General features: G+C 40.5%; 1 protein-coding gene across 5 annotated transcripts in view; it reads left to right on the top strand.

Moving 5' to 3' along the window:
• The window catches only part of MID1 (midline 1), a 249,132-nt gene that overhangs the window by 88,419 nt on the left and 147,172 nt on the right, over nt 1-13,541 (top strand). Inside the window, exon 1 of one of the 5 annotated variants that reach the window (XM_059839741.1) lies at nt 10,075-10,287. The exons of the other annotated variants lie outside the window; for them this stretch is intronic. The gene's annotated coding sequence lies outside the window, so the exon portion shown is untranslated. Of the gene's footprint in view, nt 1-10,074; nt 10,288-13,541 lie in introns of those variants that run through there. 5 annotated transcript variants of the gene reach the window in all.

Genomic DNA, 13,541 nt, shown 5'->3' with positions numbered 1-13,541 from the left:
TCAAGAAGTCACTGGAGAGAGCAGGGTGGTGGACACACATCACTGCTCACCTACAGCACGCCCATAATAACCACCCTCAGTTAAGTGTGCTGAAAATTTTAGTGGATTGTGGTGGCCAAAGAAAGCCTACATAAAGGGAAAAGTTTCCCAAAAGGATGGAACATGAGAACTCACAGGAAGACACTCAAAATAAGTCAAGTACAGATCCCCTCCTTGCAGCAGTTTTCAATCTAAAAAACTTTGAGTTGTGCCATTTACTTTATTTGCAGGATTTCAAATTTCAGAAAGCTTTTACAATAATGATTTTTCTGACTGTAGAGACAGCTTCTCTTGTTTTAGATGTTGCATTTCAGATGGTCTCCCTTCTTTTTCAGCTTTGAAGCTGTAAGTGGCCAGAGCTTTACACTTCTAAGGTCTAATATAAGGATATGGCAGGATATGAAATTTTCTGTGGAGTTATTTCTGTGCCCCACAGCCTTTAGGGCTCAGAATGTTGGGATGGCCTGGAGAGCTCCCCTGCTTAAGTTTCATCACCTTTTCCCAAAGGACTCTGTTTTTTGTCCTTTTTTGTGGTGTATTATGTTTTTCCACACAATTAAATACTTAGAGAAGCAGGTAGTCCCAGTGAATTATGAGTTCCTGTGATAAAATAAATATGGAAATTGTGTTTAAATCATGAGAGTCTTTCATTTTTGAATCCTTAGTGTGATTCTTTTTTTCTCTCTCACTTCAATGTGAAGTGCAGTACACCCTCTACATGTGATTCCACTCTGAAGAGACATGCAGAAGGAGGAAAGCGAAATCAGTTGTTGCCAAGTGATTTGGTAATTGAGCCATATGACTGCACAACTCAGCTTAACTCCTCTGTACATGCTGAGGGGTCTTCCTGTCTCATTTTGCTCTGCAGCATCATAAAGTATCAAGTTATTAGTTGTTAATTTTAGGTGATAGATGGGAAAGTGAGAGCACCAAAAGCTTGGATGGCTGAAGATGACAGGATTCAGGACATCACTGTGCATTCCCATTGACATAAAGGACCTTCTTTGTGCCCAAGAGATGTGGAAAAGGCTTTATGAAATGCGTGTTAGGACCTTTGCATATCATTGCAGTTTCATAGTGAATTACAGCAAAATTACAGCTGAGGGAGATGTCTGAACAAGAAGGAGAGAGAATATGAGCATATGTGACAGTGTGGCCCTAGGGATCAAAATCTGCATGAAATAGTTTAGAAGGCATGCATTAACCTTGATTATTGGGCTGATGCGCAGTAGCAGCTACTTCTGTGCTTCTTTTCCCTCTGCTGTTGGTGTAAAATAATGATGTTGGAGAGTGTGTTGCAGGCAGGGCTTGAGTCTCCCTGCAAATAAGCGTGTGTATTTAAGAAATAAGACTCTGGACAATATCTGCCAATTTCAGCATTGAAGTGATAAATGCAAACTAATAATAACCTGTGAAAATAGAAGATGCAAAAAATTAATGCCTAAGCATTTTATTTATTTGCTGGGCTTCACTTTCCATGAGTCTTACCTGAATCAGATTTTCTGGGTTACTTCAGATTTTTTGAGTATGTTTATGAAAATGTTTATCACCAACTCTGAAAACATAGTTTTCATGGACCAGTCTGCTTTTTTATTTTAGTGGGTTTTTTTTATAAGGGCATCATCTAAAATGAGAATCAAAGGTTCAGATTATAAGAGTGGTTTGCTTGGAACCTGGAGAAGCACGCTATCTTTGCAGTCATTGTCTTTTATTGCCAGTGCCATTTAACAAAAAGGGAGGAATGAATAGGTGACACCTCTGGAAATATGAGCTAAAGAAAGTAAAAATTATTTTGGAGACTGGTAAACCTACACTGTATATTCCTGTAAGTAAAAGGAACGAAGTACAGGGACTCATAAAAGTGCCATCTGAAAATGGTTTAAAAGTTAAAAAGGGCTGCTAGACACAGATAGAAGTGTGAGACCCAACCAGACCAGTCCTCGCAGAGCCTATTTATAAACACACCAGTTTGAAACCCTGCTTAGCTGGTTTTAAGCAATGCTCCTGGTGAGAAAAACCATTAATGTGATAAGCAAAGACTTTCTGAAACTGTCTCCAACTTAACTTCTGTGACTAATGCTTCGTGATATCTGCCCACATCCTTGAATTGCTTAATTTAAAATCCTCTCATAAAAAGGTTCTTTTGATTTTCTTCTAAATTCTTTGCCTGTTTTTCTCATTTGAAATTAGAAGAATGTGATGGTTTTGGTGTTAACCTTCCCACATAAATATATTACATGGTCAGTACCAAGGGTTTCTCTGAAGCAGTGGGAAGGTGTAGTAATCTGATATTTCATAGGTAACCTGACCTTGATGGTAACCCCAGCGAACTTCAGAAGCTTGTGAGTAGAATCATGAGTCACATATGTTAGTAAATTCTCAGTTGTATAAATCGGTTTTCCTGCCCAGAGTTTAAGGATTTGGGATTTGGTTTAGGGTTTTTGCTGTCATTCCCCAGCCCACCCCCTACAACCTCATCTCACCACCAACACTGCAATCCACTGGTATCTTGAGTAGGGAAATATTTTGTTCAGTTGTAGGGAAGAGCACCTTAAGACTCATTTTTTCTTTCCCTGAGAAAGTCCAAGCATATACCTTGAATTTTTCTTGAAGAATTTGAACAAATTTCTGTACACATTCATGGAGGTCTACACACACAGACACACACACTTTTCTAGAAATAATTTCAATAGTCTGATTGTTGTGTTGTCTGGTTAATACACACTTTTGTATTCTAAATACTTAGATTTATCCAGAAACTTGCAGTTACATCTACAAAGATTAGTCTTATTGTGTCTTTCATTACTTCTTATGGCAGAGATTTTGCTGCCCTGATTACAGCAATGTTCAAAGATGTTTTAGCATTTATAGATTTATTATCTCCTTTATTGCCCTCAGCAGTATAAAGACAGCTTCAATACTCAGTCTGAGAATTCCAATGAAGGAGATGAAACACCTTGCACCCTGGGCACAAGCAATTTTCAGGCTGCAGTTGATATTTCCAGTGTTTAAGATATGATTCCGAATCACAACACTTCACAAGTTTTCCATGTGAGGCCCTTGCAGCATGGCTGACAGGTAACTTTAGTACCCCCCATTCCAACAGGCTGCCAGTTTCACAGAAGCCCTTTTTCCATGGGTCATGGGGCTGGCATTGGTAGCCAGGACACTGTAAAAAAGAGAAAAGTGAGAACTCTCTGCAAAAATATTCTCAGGAATTTCAACTGCAAGAACTAGTCTTCTTATTAAATTAATTTCCTTGAGACTGCAGTTTGCAGTTGGCAAACTTTCATGACTAGAAAAATGAATTAACAATACTTTAGTCTGACTTGAGCTTTTAGACAATTTTGGCTCCATTGATCTTAGCTGAAATACTGATTTGAGGTCAGCAAAATATTGGTTGGTTGTCCCTTCAGGGACAAAATCCTGGGATTTTTAAAGAGATACCTGAGCTAACATTTTTACTTCTGTACAACCAAAACTGTGTAGTGTCATTCCAGGGAAATACAACAGAAGATTGAAATATCAAATGTGTTCTGAGAACAAGAAATATGAGGAATTAAAAGTTATGCAGAAATATCCCAGTTTTTCCTGTTAATGCCTTGTCCCAGGTGAGATTTTGACAAGATGTTAAAACACCAGCATTTCTTCTGCTTTGGAAAGCTTTGCAACACAAAGTCCATCTCTCTATAATTCTTCCTGGACATGGCATAGTCTCAACAGTGCTTAGAGTTTCTCACTTCTGACACACTTGTGCATGGCATATGATATATCTAACCTGTTGCATGCAGGTTGAAGAAAAACTGTTTTAGAGCAGAATGGCTCAGTTGTGAGTGTTACGTGCTTTTTTTGCTAGACCTGTGGTTTAGGGGCTTTTATTTCAAAAGGAAGGATTTGCATGGTTTGATGATCTCAGCTAACATGAGGATAATGGGGATTTGAGTAGATGCCTGCTTGCTTCAAGTGGCAATTTATCAGTTTAGGCTTTAACTTGTTTTAGTGAAATTGTGGCCAGATGACTCTCCCTCGAACCTGTGTGATCATGTGTTTGGATATATCTCCTGGAATAGGAGAAAAGTATTGATTTGGACAGATACTCTTTGATGTTTGACTGACGAAGGCATGTTTGTTATAACTTCTGCTGTTTGCTCAAATCTTTATTTGCTTATCTTGAATCTCTTCATGACTGACTTTTGCAAATGGTCACTAAGTAAGCAGTTGGTACAAAATGAAACAGAATAAAGTTACTCTCTGTTTTTTCTATGCTAATAGAGGTCACAGATACATAAGGTAATTCCTGACTTCTTACTTTAAAATTATTTTCTTCATGGAGGCTTCTAAGGACTGGAATATTAAAAAAATGTAGTAATTGAACTTTTATCTACTATTTCTAATAGTAATGAAGTATAATTATCACTGAAGTAACAACTAATTGTAAAATCCTAGTAAATCAAATGGAAAAATAGTGGTAAACTAATTATGATTTCCATTTAATTCAGCATTTGTATATACTAGAGAACAGATGTTTTAGAAATTCTGAACCCTTGTAGCATCCTTCTTTGTTAGTCATTTTAGCTTACTATTCTTCCATAGAATTTTAGAATAGACTATCAGAGTCTTCTGATCACTAATTTATTACACATGACTGTGCACCAGCTTGTTCAGCCTAGCAGATCAAGTATCTGCCTCATAGCAGATGTAGTAAAATGAAATCCAGCAGATATTATTCTTTTGATTAAAAAGCCTTAATCAAAAAGTCTAGTCAGTGTAGTCCTAAGGCAAGTGCAGATGGATAATTGTTTAACCACCTTTTTGTCTGTTTGAGCTGAGGATTACATAGGTTGCACAAGTTATGGGGAAAGAAGCTGTCCTGAAGATATCTTCCCTTCTCTCTTGCCTGTAGCTGGTGCAGTCCCAAGTAAGATCAGAGCACCTTGAGTGATTCTGTAAAGGGTGAATGGTCTTCTAAGGGTTGCTCCACCAAGAGGACTGAAGGATGCCCTGATCTTCCTCACATCTGCCTGTTTTACTGATTCCCTTTCAAAAGGCTGAGTCTTCAAAGGCAATGAATTCCCAAAAAATCCACAAAGGACACCTTTGTGCACTGTGGCTTTCAGTGTGTATGTGTACATGTAAGGATGTCTGACACTGCTGGTCCTAGTTTTAAAATTCTGTCAGAAAATGTGTGTGCATTTAGATGCCATGATTCAGACATTCTGCCAACACAGTCAGTTTGTCTTCCTGCATTCACTGCAGCAATGTTTATAAAAGAAGATAAGTACTGCTTGGTGAGATCCAAGCCCTGTACAGTCTTACAATTACAAATATTAACTATATAATTTGAAATCATTGCATGATAATATTCACATCTTGAGAACAGTTCTTCATATTTGGGGTATTTCAGCATTTTTCCTCTTCTTTTTTATACAGTCTTCTCATAAATTTGTCTTCATCTTGCAACCTCATATTTTGTGCCCGTTCTTCTGGAGGTTATTTTTACTTGCCAGTGTTGCTTTGAGTTAAGTATTCTAGTGTTGTATGGGATTATTAAGAAGTATTTTGTATTCTGGACATCCTGCTCTTCCTGACGGTGCCAATTTAAAACTGCCAAGGGAGGGACTATAAAAATATTTAACAATTAATTTCAATGCCAATATTTTGGGTGTGAATATTACATTTTTTCCCAAAGTGCAGCAGTCTAGCTGCTTGTCTTATTCTGAAAGGCATGTCTCTATTAGTTGTCTATATTGCAAATATTTGTGATTGACTTCATACCTGAAGATGGTCATTTTCAAACTAGGGTTGTTTCTTTCTAACCTATATGCTGGGTCATATATTTCTCTGCTGCAACTCTTTCACTCCTACCATATAATCAAATCCTGGGGTCTGGTCTGTCTTTGTTTGGCACAGCTCAGTAAAAGAAATGGAGTGGTTCTCTGTCTTCAGCGTATATTAAATTCTCTGGGCCCAGGAGGATTTCCATGGCAGCTGGAATTCAGCTAATGAGAGAAAGTAATTTTTGCCACTTCCTGTCCTGTGCTCCCCCTGCAGCTGATGCAGACTTATCTTGATCTGGACTACGTAAACTGTATTACACCAAAAAAACTCCAGCAACTGAGTGAGGCCACATTAGGCTGTTTTGCATTTGATCCCAGTTCAAAATAATTCCTGTGTTTGGTAATTTATTAAAAACAATGAAAGTAGAGAAGGAAGGTTTAGTTAAAAAAAGAGTGAGCAAAAGTTTCAGATTCTGAAACAGTGATAAATTTTTGGTATCAAGATTTTTGTCTTTGCCTTGTCACAACTTAAAACCTTCAAAACTGCACACTGCATTGATAAACACTGAACTAAGCCTCTTCCCACTAAATTTAGATGAACATTTTAAGAAATAGTTGATGTGCTGACAAAGAGCACTCAACACCTAATTTACTACGTCTTTGAAAAAAAAAAGTGTGATATTTTTACGTGATGTAAAATTTGTAGCTGGTATTACAGTGGTGAGGTTTTCTGCACGTTTATAGGAACTCTCAAAACTTTTTGACTACCTAGACTGGCTCACGACATATTCTAACATTGTATCTTTGTCTTAAGTAGCAAAAGGAAGCAAGATTTTTAGTTAGAACCCAACAGCCTGTGTTCTCTCAAGTGCCTGCTGACTACTTTTACCAATTCAAGAGCAGAACAGCATGAACCACGCTGAAAATCTTCCTGATCAATGCTGCCAACGATGGAAGCCCAGCTAAAGTTATCCTGCCTTGATTTTGCTTTAGTGAAGGGGACAACATAATGCTTGAGACATGAGGCTGGATGGAGGGCTTGTGTGTCTGCCCTTTGTGTCTGGGAGGTGCTTGGTGTGTGATAAGGACTGTGGCAGGCATCCACAGTGAGCAGCAAGGTCAGAGCTACTTCGGTATATGTGTGTCTGCTGGTGTCACTCAAAACTCCAAGGGGTTTGATAAAAAGAATATGTGACCATTACTGCTGATAACCAGTGTTCACATAACATAAAACTGCCAATGGCTTGGTGTGCTTGTAACCATTTTACTTTTAACTTGGATTAATTCAATAAGAATCCTTTAAAACTGTTGCCCTACCATGACTTTGGTCTGGCTAATACAGGTCTTTGCTCCCACTGATGTCTGAACTTACACCTGGCATCAGCTTCTCTGGCTGCTCTTACCTCCACTGGTTCCACTGAACAGACTGTAAAGCTTTCCTCTGTCAGGGATAGAATCTCCTTTCACTTCCCCAAACACCACAGGGCTTTCTCATGCACACATATACATTTGGGTTATAGATAGGAAATCTGATTTTCAGAGGAAGGTGTAAAAACCAGCACCTCTCTTCTTCCATCCAAGACAGCAATCCTTTTCCTCATATCTAGCTGTTTATCTGAGCTATTGGATGCTGACTACCCTCAAAACCACTTCAGATATAGATCCTCTCTTTTCCTCTTGTGCCACTCAGAATACTCTAGAAAGTGAAGGGCAGGACCTAGTTTTCTGAATCCACTGTGTGCAATAATACCACTGCACCCCCTGCAGCTGGTGCAAGGGGTACAGTGCTATTATTACCCTCATCTTGGTCTGGACTACAAAAACTGTACTACACCAAAAAACTCCAGCAACTGAGTGTGGGTTAATCACAAAGTACATTCCTCAAAGGTGGAAAGTGAATGGCATAAACAGAATAGGAACTCTGACTCTGGATTAGAAAAAAGCAGTCCACACTCCACCCTGAACATAGGTCATCAATTTAAATGATTTCATTTTTTTGCTAAGACTAGAAATCAGTTTTCATCCTAAACAATCCACTCATTTTTGATGCCATTTTCTGCTGGGTTTTCAGTAAAATGAAGTACCCATCCAGTTCTGTAAGTTGTGCATGTTGTACGAGAAAAGGTATCTACACTTCCAGAGAATTTACACAATTGTTTTATCTTTGTAATGTTTGAGTTCTTACAGAAACTTTTGCTCTGTTCCCATGTGAAACTTTGAAGCTGTCCTAATAATCCCCTTCTTAAAACCCTGAAATCAAATATAGGGGTTTTGCATGAATCTTTTATAATCCTTACTAATTTTGTAAGTTTTGAACTTTTTACTACATCCTCTTTACCAGGGTAGTTTACCCCTAATGTTCTAATTACTTTGAAAAAGTAAATTTATATTCCCTTTCAATGCATCCTGGAGAGGATTCTCCCAGATTTAAAGTAGTAAAAGGTCTTCACATGCCACATACCGATTTCAAGTGACACGTGTCCCCCAGCTATGCTTGGGGAACAGAGGACAAGCATTGTTGTTAAGTGCTCTTAATGCACCTCACTCTGCATTGCAGCTGCTTCAGGCTGTGGTGCAAGTGGGCAGCATTAGACCATCACTGGGGCATCACTCACTTCTCTCCACATTAGCTGCAAAGAATGGTTGGTCTTACCCTCATGCAGCTGTTACATTGATCCCTGGAGATGGCTGGTGTTGTACATTAAAGCATATAATTGGATCCTTCCTTCTGGATAAATTCCAGTAGAGGTTTCAGTCAAGTTTTCTCTCCATCCATGCCATGCTTCTGATCTAGACAGTGCCAATAGTATGCAAACTCCTTTATTTGTTGCAGTTGTAAGAAAAATCATTACTATCTTTAAATGGAAAAACAAATAAGTACATATTTCAGATCTTTTCTTTCTTTCCCTGTGTCATACCCACTGCTGGAGCTTATCATAACTTAAAAGGAAATCTATTTTTGGAAACTTTTAATTAAAATCCTGGAAACACATCATTGTAACTTTTTTTTTCTGTAACTCAATTCAATAAGATTACTTGAACTGCTAAGGGTTTTTATGGCTACTGACTAATTTTTTCATTGGTAGATAAAGCCATTGCAGAAGCAAATTCATGATATTGGGACTTCAGGCATCAGATTTGCCTGATTGTTCCCTAAGATCAAAAGACTGATTTCCACTAAGAGCGGAACAGAATGACTAACAGGCTTCTGAGCTGATAGTAAGTTAGAAGCATTCTCCACTTAGGAGAAGATTGGCTGGTATGAATTTGCAAGCTTGCACTTTTCTGGTTTTTGCTTCTTTTTTTTTTTTTTTTTTTTTTTTTTTTTAAACTCCAGAAATCTGGAACTAAATTATCTTCAAAGTCCCTTCCAACGCAAATAATTAAATTCTATTAAAGGTGTAACTCAAACAGCAACGGCACTTCAGATTTGAGATTTTTGAATTTGTCTTTTCTTTGTTGATTTTAATGAAAGCCAGCGAGGGGCAGCAGATAGCAGCTGATCTCGTTAAAAAACTAAACAAAACAAAACGCATTCTTTTTTTTTCTTTGAAGTTGCATTTCGAGTCCAGTGTTATCGTGCATGAAAAAATCAGCTTCAGGAATGAGGAAACCACCCTCCCTAAAGAAGGGAAAGCAGACAATGAACTGAGGCTAGGGGTGATTAAAGTTTGCCACTGAAACAAATAAAACTTTGCAACAAAACATTTCCATAGCCTACGGACCCACACATATATTTTAGTTCCTTCCAACAGACAGGCACTTGCCCTTAATGTAAACGGCAAACGGAATTTTACTTCCTGCTCTTGTCATTATGTAATTTTCCTTTTAATCTGACATGAGGAAATCGGTGCTTCTGGAGACGGGATGTTGCCACTTTACCGGGCGGCTGTCGAGCGTTCCTGCATCACTCTGATGTTGCAGTAATTTCAGCTGGGCATTTACATATCCTTGCCTGGGAGTCTGCTAAACTTCGAGCAGACCCGGAGCAGTTACATGAGAATGGGAATAATCTCTTACACCGCAAATTGACTTCCCTCTTTGTAGCCCTAGACACTGTTTCCAGCTGCTTTCAGTCTTTTAAATCCTTGAAAGCTTTCCTAATCCGCGTGTAGGCAGCAGCCTTTATGTGCTCTGCCGCCCTCCCCTTCCCCCTGATTGGCGAGGCCATTCCACAGCCAACTGCTCCATCCCTGGGCTGGGTTTGAAATCAGAGCCAGGCGGACAGTTACCTCCCCGCCGCAGACTTTTCATAGGCTGGGCAAAGAAGGTTGGGAAACTTGACATTGTCTTAGGGCTCCCCCCTAGCCAAGAATAAAAAGGGAGGGGGGGAAATAATAGACAGGAAAGAGGAGGGAGGGAAACTTGCTTACGGTGGGAAACTTGATGGATTTGTGCCCTGCCGACTGCAGCGCGGAGTGAGCAGCCCCTGGCCGGCTGGATGGATGATGGGAATCTCACCATGAGGCAGGTAAGGAGCCACTGCCCGCCGGCTCCGGCTACTACCGCTCCCAACCCCTGCCGATCTCCACTGCTTTTTCCCCCCGCTCTTTATTTTCTTCTTATAATTGTAAGTTTCCGGGTGGGGAAAAAAAAAAAAAATCTCCCCCCACCTCCCCGGGGGAGGCATCATTGCCTCCCCGATTCTCCCGGTAGGCAGGGTAGGGATGCCATGCAAGTCATGGTGCGTTTTGGACTCGTGGGGAGCATGGAAGCGGTTTGCGAGCTATGTAAATCAATTCCAGTTTGCCATGGTTTAAGTGCATTGTGTAGGCTGTCTCGCAGCGCTGGTTGTGACATGCGGAAGGACGGAACTTGCTGTGTTATAAGCCTAAATATGCCAATAATTCAGCCCAAGGATAATTTATTAAACAGCTCTGCATGAGTTCCTTGCCTGCCAGTGCTTTAATCTTCTGATTGTTTTAAAACGTAGTTGTTTCAAGCTGTCTTGCAGCTTCACAAAAGTACTTTGAGATGGGTTTTCTAGGGAATTTTTTTTTTCTAAGATTATTCAAATTAGGGGTTTTTTAAAGACTTCTATTCACCTGAGGAGACAAAAGGAGCTTTTATTTTCATTCTCACAGTTATAAAGCACAGTGACAAAATGGTTTTGATTCTTGTTTTTCATAGTTTTACAGCAACAATGTACACTTACAAGAGCCTTGTGGGAGGAAGAACAACTGGCTGTATCTTATGACTGAGTCAAAGATCTGTCCCAGTTTAAAAAGCCAGTCCACTTCCTAAACTTGCTCATAATATGTTATTTTTTGGGGTAGGCAATAGGTAAATAAGAGGTAATTAGGAGTTATCTAGGTTTTCTGTGTGGGTGTCATTCATTCAGTTCTCAGGGGGACTTTTACAGTACATGTCCAGGAAATGCATGTGTGAGGATTTTGCACCTGTAGTGCGAATGGAACATTTGTTTTACACTCGCTTTCTGAAACCATGGTGGGAAATCCCAGCTTCCTTGCCAGTTTTCTCTAAGTTACAGGAGGTGAGGAAGAGTGAAGAAAACTGCAGGTGATAGAAGAAGAAAGGTATTTCTTGCTCCCACTAGCAAAATCACCACATTTTATAACTCTTTAAAGAGAGAGAAATTCTTGTCCTTGCAAAGCACAATGAAGGGCATTTTATACACCTAAGCTGGTCAGCTGGATGCACGTAGTCATCAAAAATCATTATCACCACAAGAGGGTACTTTGGCACAGGGGGTTACCAACGAGGAGTGCAAAAGAAGCAGAATTGTTACAGGACGGCAATAATAAAGTGTAAAATGTTCTGTGAAACGTGCACTTCACTCTCTTGAAATATTTCTGCCTAGAGAATAGGTTTCAGGGCTAATGGAGGTTCATAAGTGGTGGGTTAAAAGAGCAAGGCGAATAAGCCTAATAGAGAATGGGGGCGGAGGGGGAATGCTTAGGCACACACGTACCCTGCAGAAGAGGAGGAGGGATGGGGGAGACATTCCATCCCGAAGAGAGGAGCAGGCACAGGCGGGCTCGTTCTTGCCGGGCCCGGCCCGTCCCGGGGGGTGCGCGCTCCCGCCGCGCTCCTCGGGGGCGCGCCCGCGGCAGCCGCGCTCCGGGTTTGTTCCAGCACCTGCCCTGAGCGCCGCTCCTCTCCCCGTGCCCAGGGAACACTTCGGCACTGTTCCTCTGCCTTCGGCTGGCTTGCTGTGCACAAATACTTTCAGTTTGGCCGGGAAATTCCGTGGGCACTGCTAGGGCCCGAGGGACACGATCCGGGGAGCTGGATGTCACGGTGCGGCTGAGCTACTGTGTGCATCAGCCCCTGTCAGCAGAACTCCCGTTTTAGTGGGAAATGAAGGTTGTGAGGGGCCACGGAGTAACTGTATAAAACGTTTAGGAAATCCATTACAGCAGACACTTAGAAGCAGGCAAGTCATGTGAAGCTGGAGCCCTCATTCCTGCTTCTAGTTGGAAATTGTTAAGGGAAAGTTATATGCAGAGGGTGACTTTTCCGTGGCCCGCCTATTCAGAGCAACAGAGAGCTCTTTTTAACCTTCTCTTCCACCTTATAATCATCTCTCCCTATCTGTCCTGTTGCTTTCTCTTCCCTTCCTTGGTAATCCATTCCTCATCCTTACGCCAGCTGGGAGGGAGTGGGTTAACTCCTTTCTCTTCACAGGCTTTGGGAGTGAGTGCTCCCACTTTGAGAGGCTCTTGGTAGGACCTTTAGCTCAATTTGGTGTTGCACAGTTAACCATCAAGGATATAGGCATATGGAAGCGTACTGCAGGTGTTGGAATGGAACCATGTACAATGCTGATGACTGATCTGACCCAAGGGCAGCCCACAGCTACAGAACCATAGCACATAGAAAGAAAAATGCACTAATTTCCCCAATAGAAGTGGAGGAATTACTGCAGAAATGTAATATGCAGCCTGTTGATAAGATTCAACCTACTTTCCTACTGTGCCAGTCCAATAGTCTCCAGCAGGTCACAGGGGTTGGTGTAAATACTGAGCAGAGATTTGTAAAAAAGAGAGTATAAAGAAGCAGTCATTTGTAGCTGATCATTGAAAACCTCAGCAAGAGATGTCTTCTTGCTGCCTCATAGAATAACCTCAAACCAACCTTATTTGTTGGACAAATAAGGGTCAACAACCAAAAAAGGAACATTTCCATCCCATCTGGGAAACTATGCTGATGACAATGTACTAGTAAAAGTTTAAACATCCACAGGAAATATACCCTTTTGTGTGTGCTGTAAGACTAATGTTAGGAAGCAGAAGTGCAAATTTTAAAGGTATCTGAGTTAACAGACAAGAAAAATACCTTTGCAAGTAACACTACTTTTACACCTTTTTTCTTTTTTTTTTTCTTTTTTTTGCAGAGTACTAAGTTCAATTTGTTATTTGTAAAGTAAGGAAATTTGTAAGAGGTGCTTAGGCTTCATGAAGGTGGAGTTTTTGTGAGGCTGGACACAGTTATGAGGCTGGATTCCTTGAGTTTGCCACAGAACTGGAGAGGGCACTGTGGGCTCTGTTTTGTTTTTAAGCCTACTTCACAGAAAATCAAATGTTTGATGAATTTTAATACTTCATTTTCATTCCCTTTCAACCACAATATATCCCTGAAGTGCAGCTCGCAGGAGTGTCATTGACAAAAAATGCAGCTCCTTATTTTGGCCTCTTCCTATTGAAGTACCATTGACTTTGATCGAGGCAGTCTTGAGCCTTGAGCCCTTTGTCACATAAAGAG

Source organism: Haemorhous mexicanus, chromosome 2 (genome assembly GCF_027477595.1).
Source record: "Haemorhous mexicanus isolate bHaeMex1 chromosome 2, bHaeMex1.pri, whole genome shotgun sequence".
In the NCBI taxonomy this organism is placed as follows: Eukaryota; Metazoa; Chordata; class Aves; order Passeriformes; family Fringillidae; genus Haemorhous; species Haemorhous mexicanus.
This window is presented reverse-complemented; position numbering and strand designations above follow the sequence as displayed.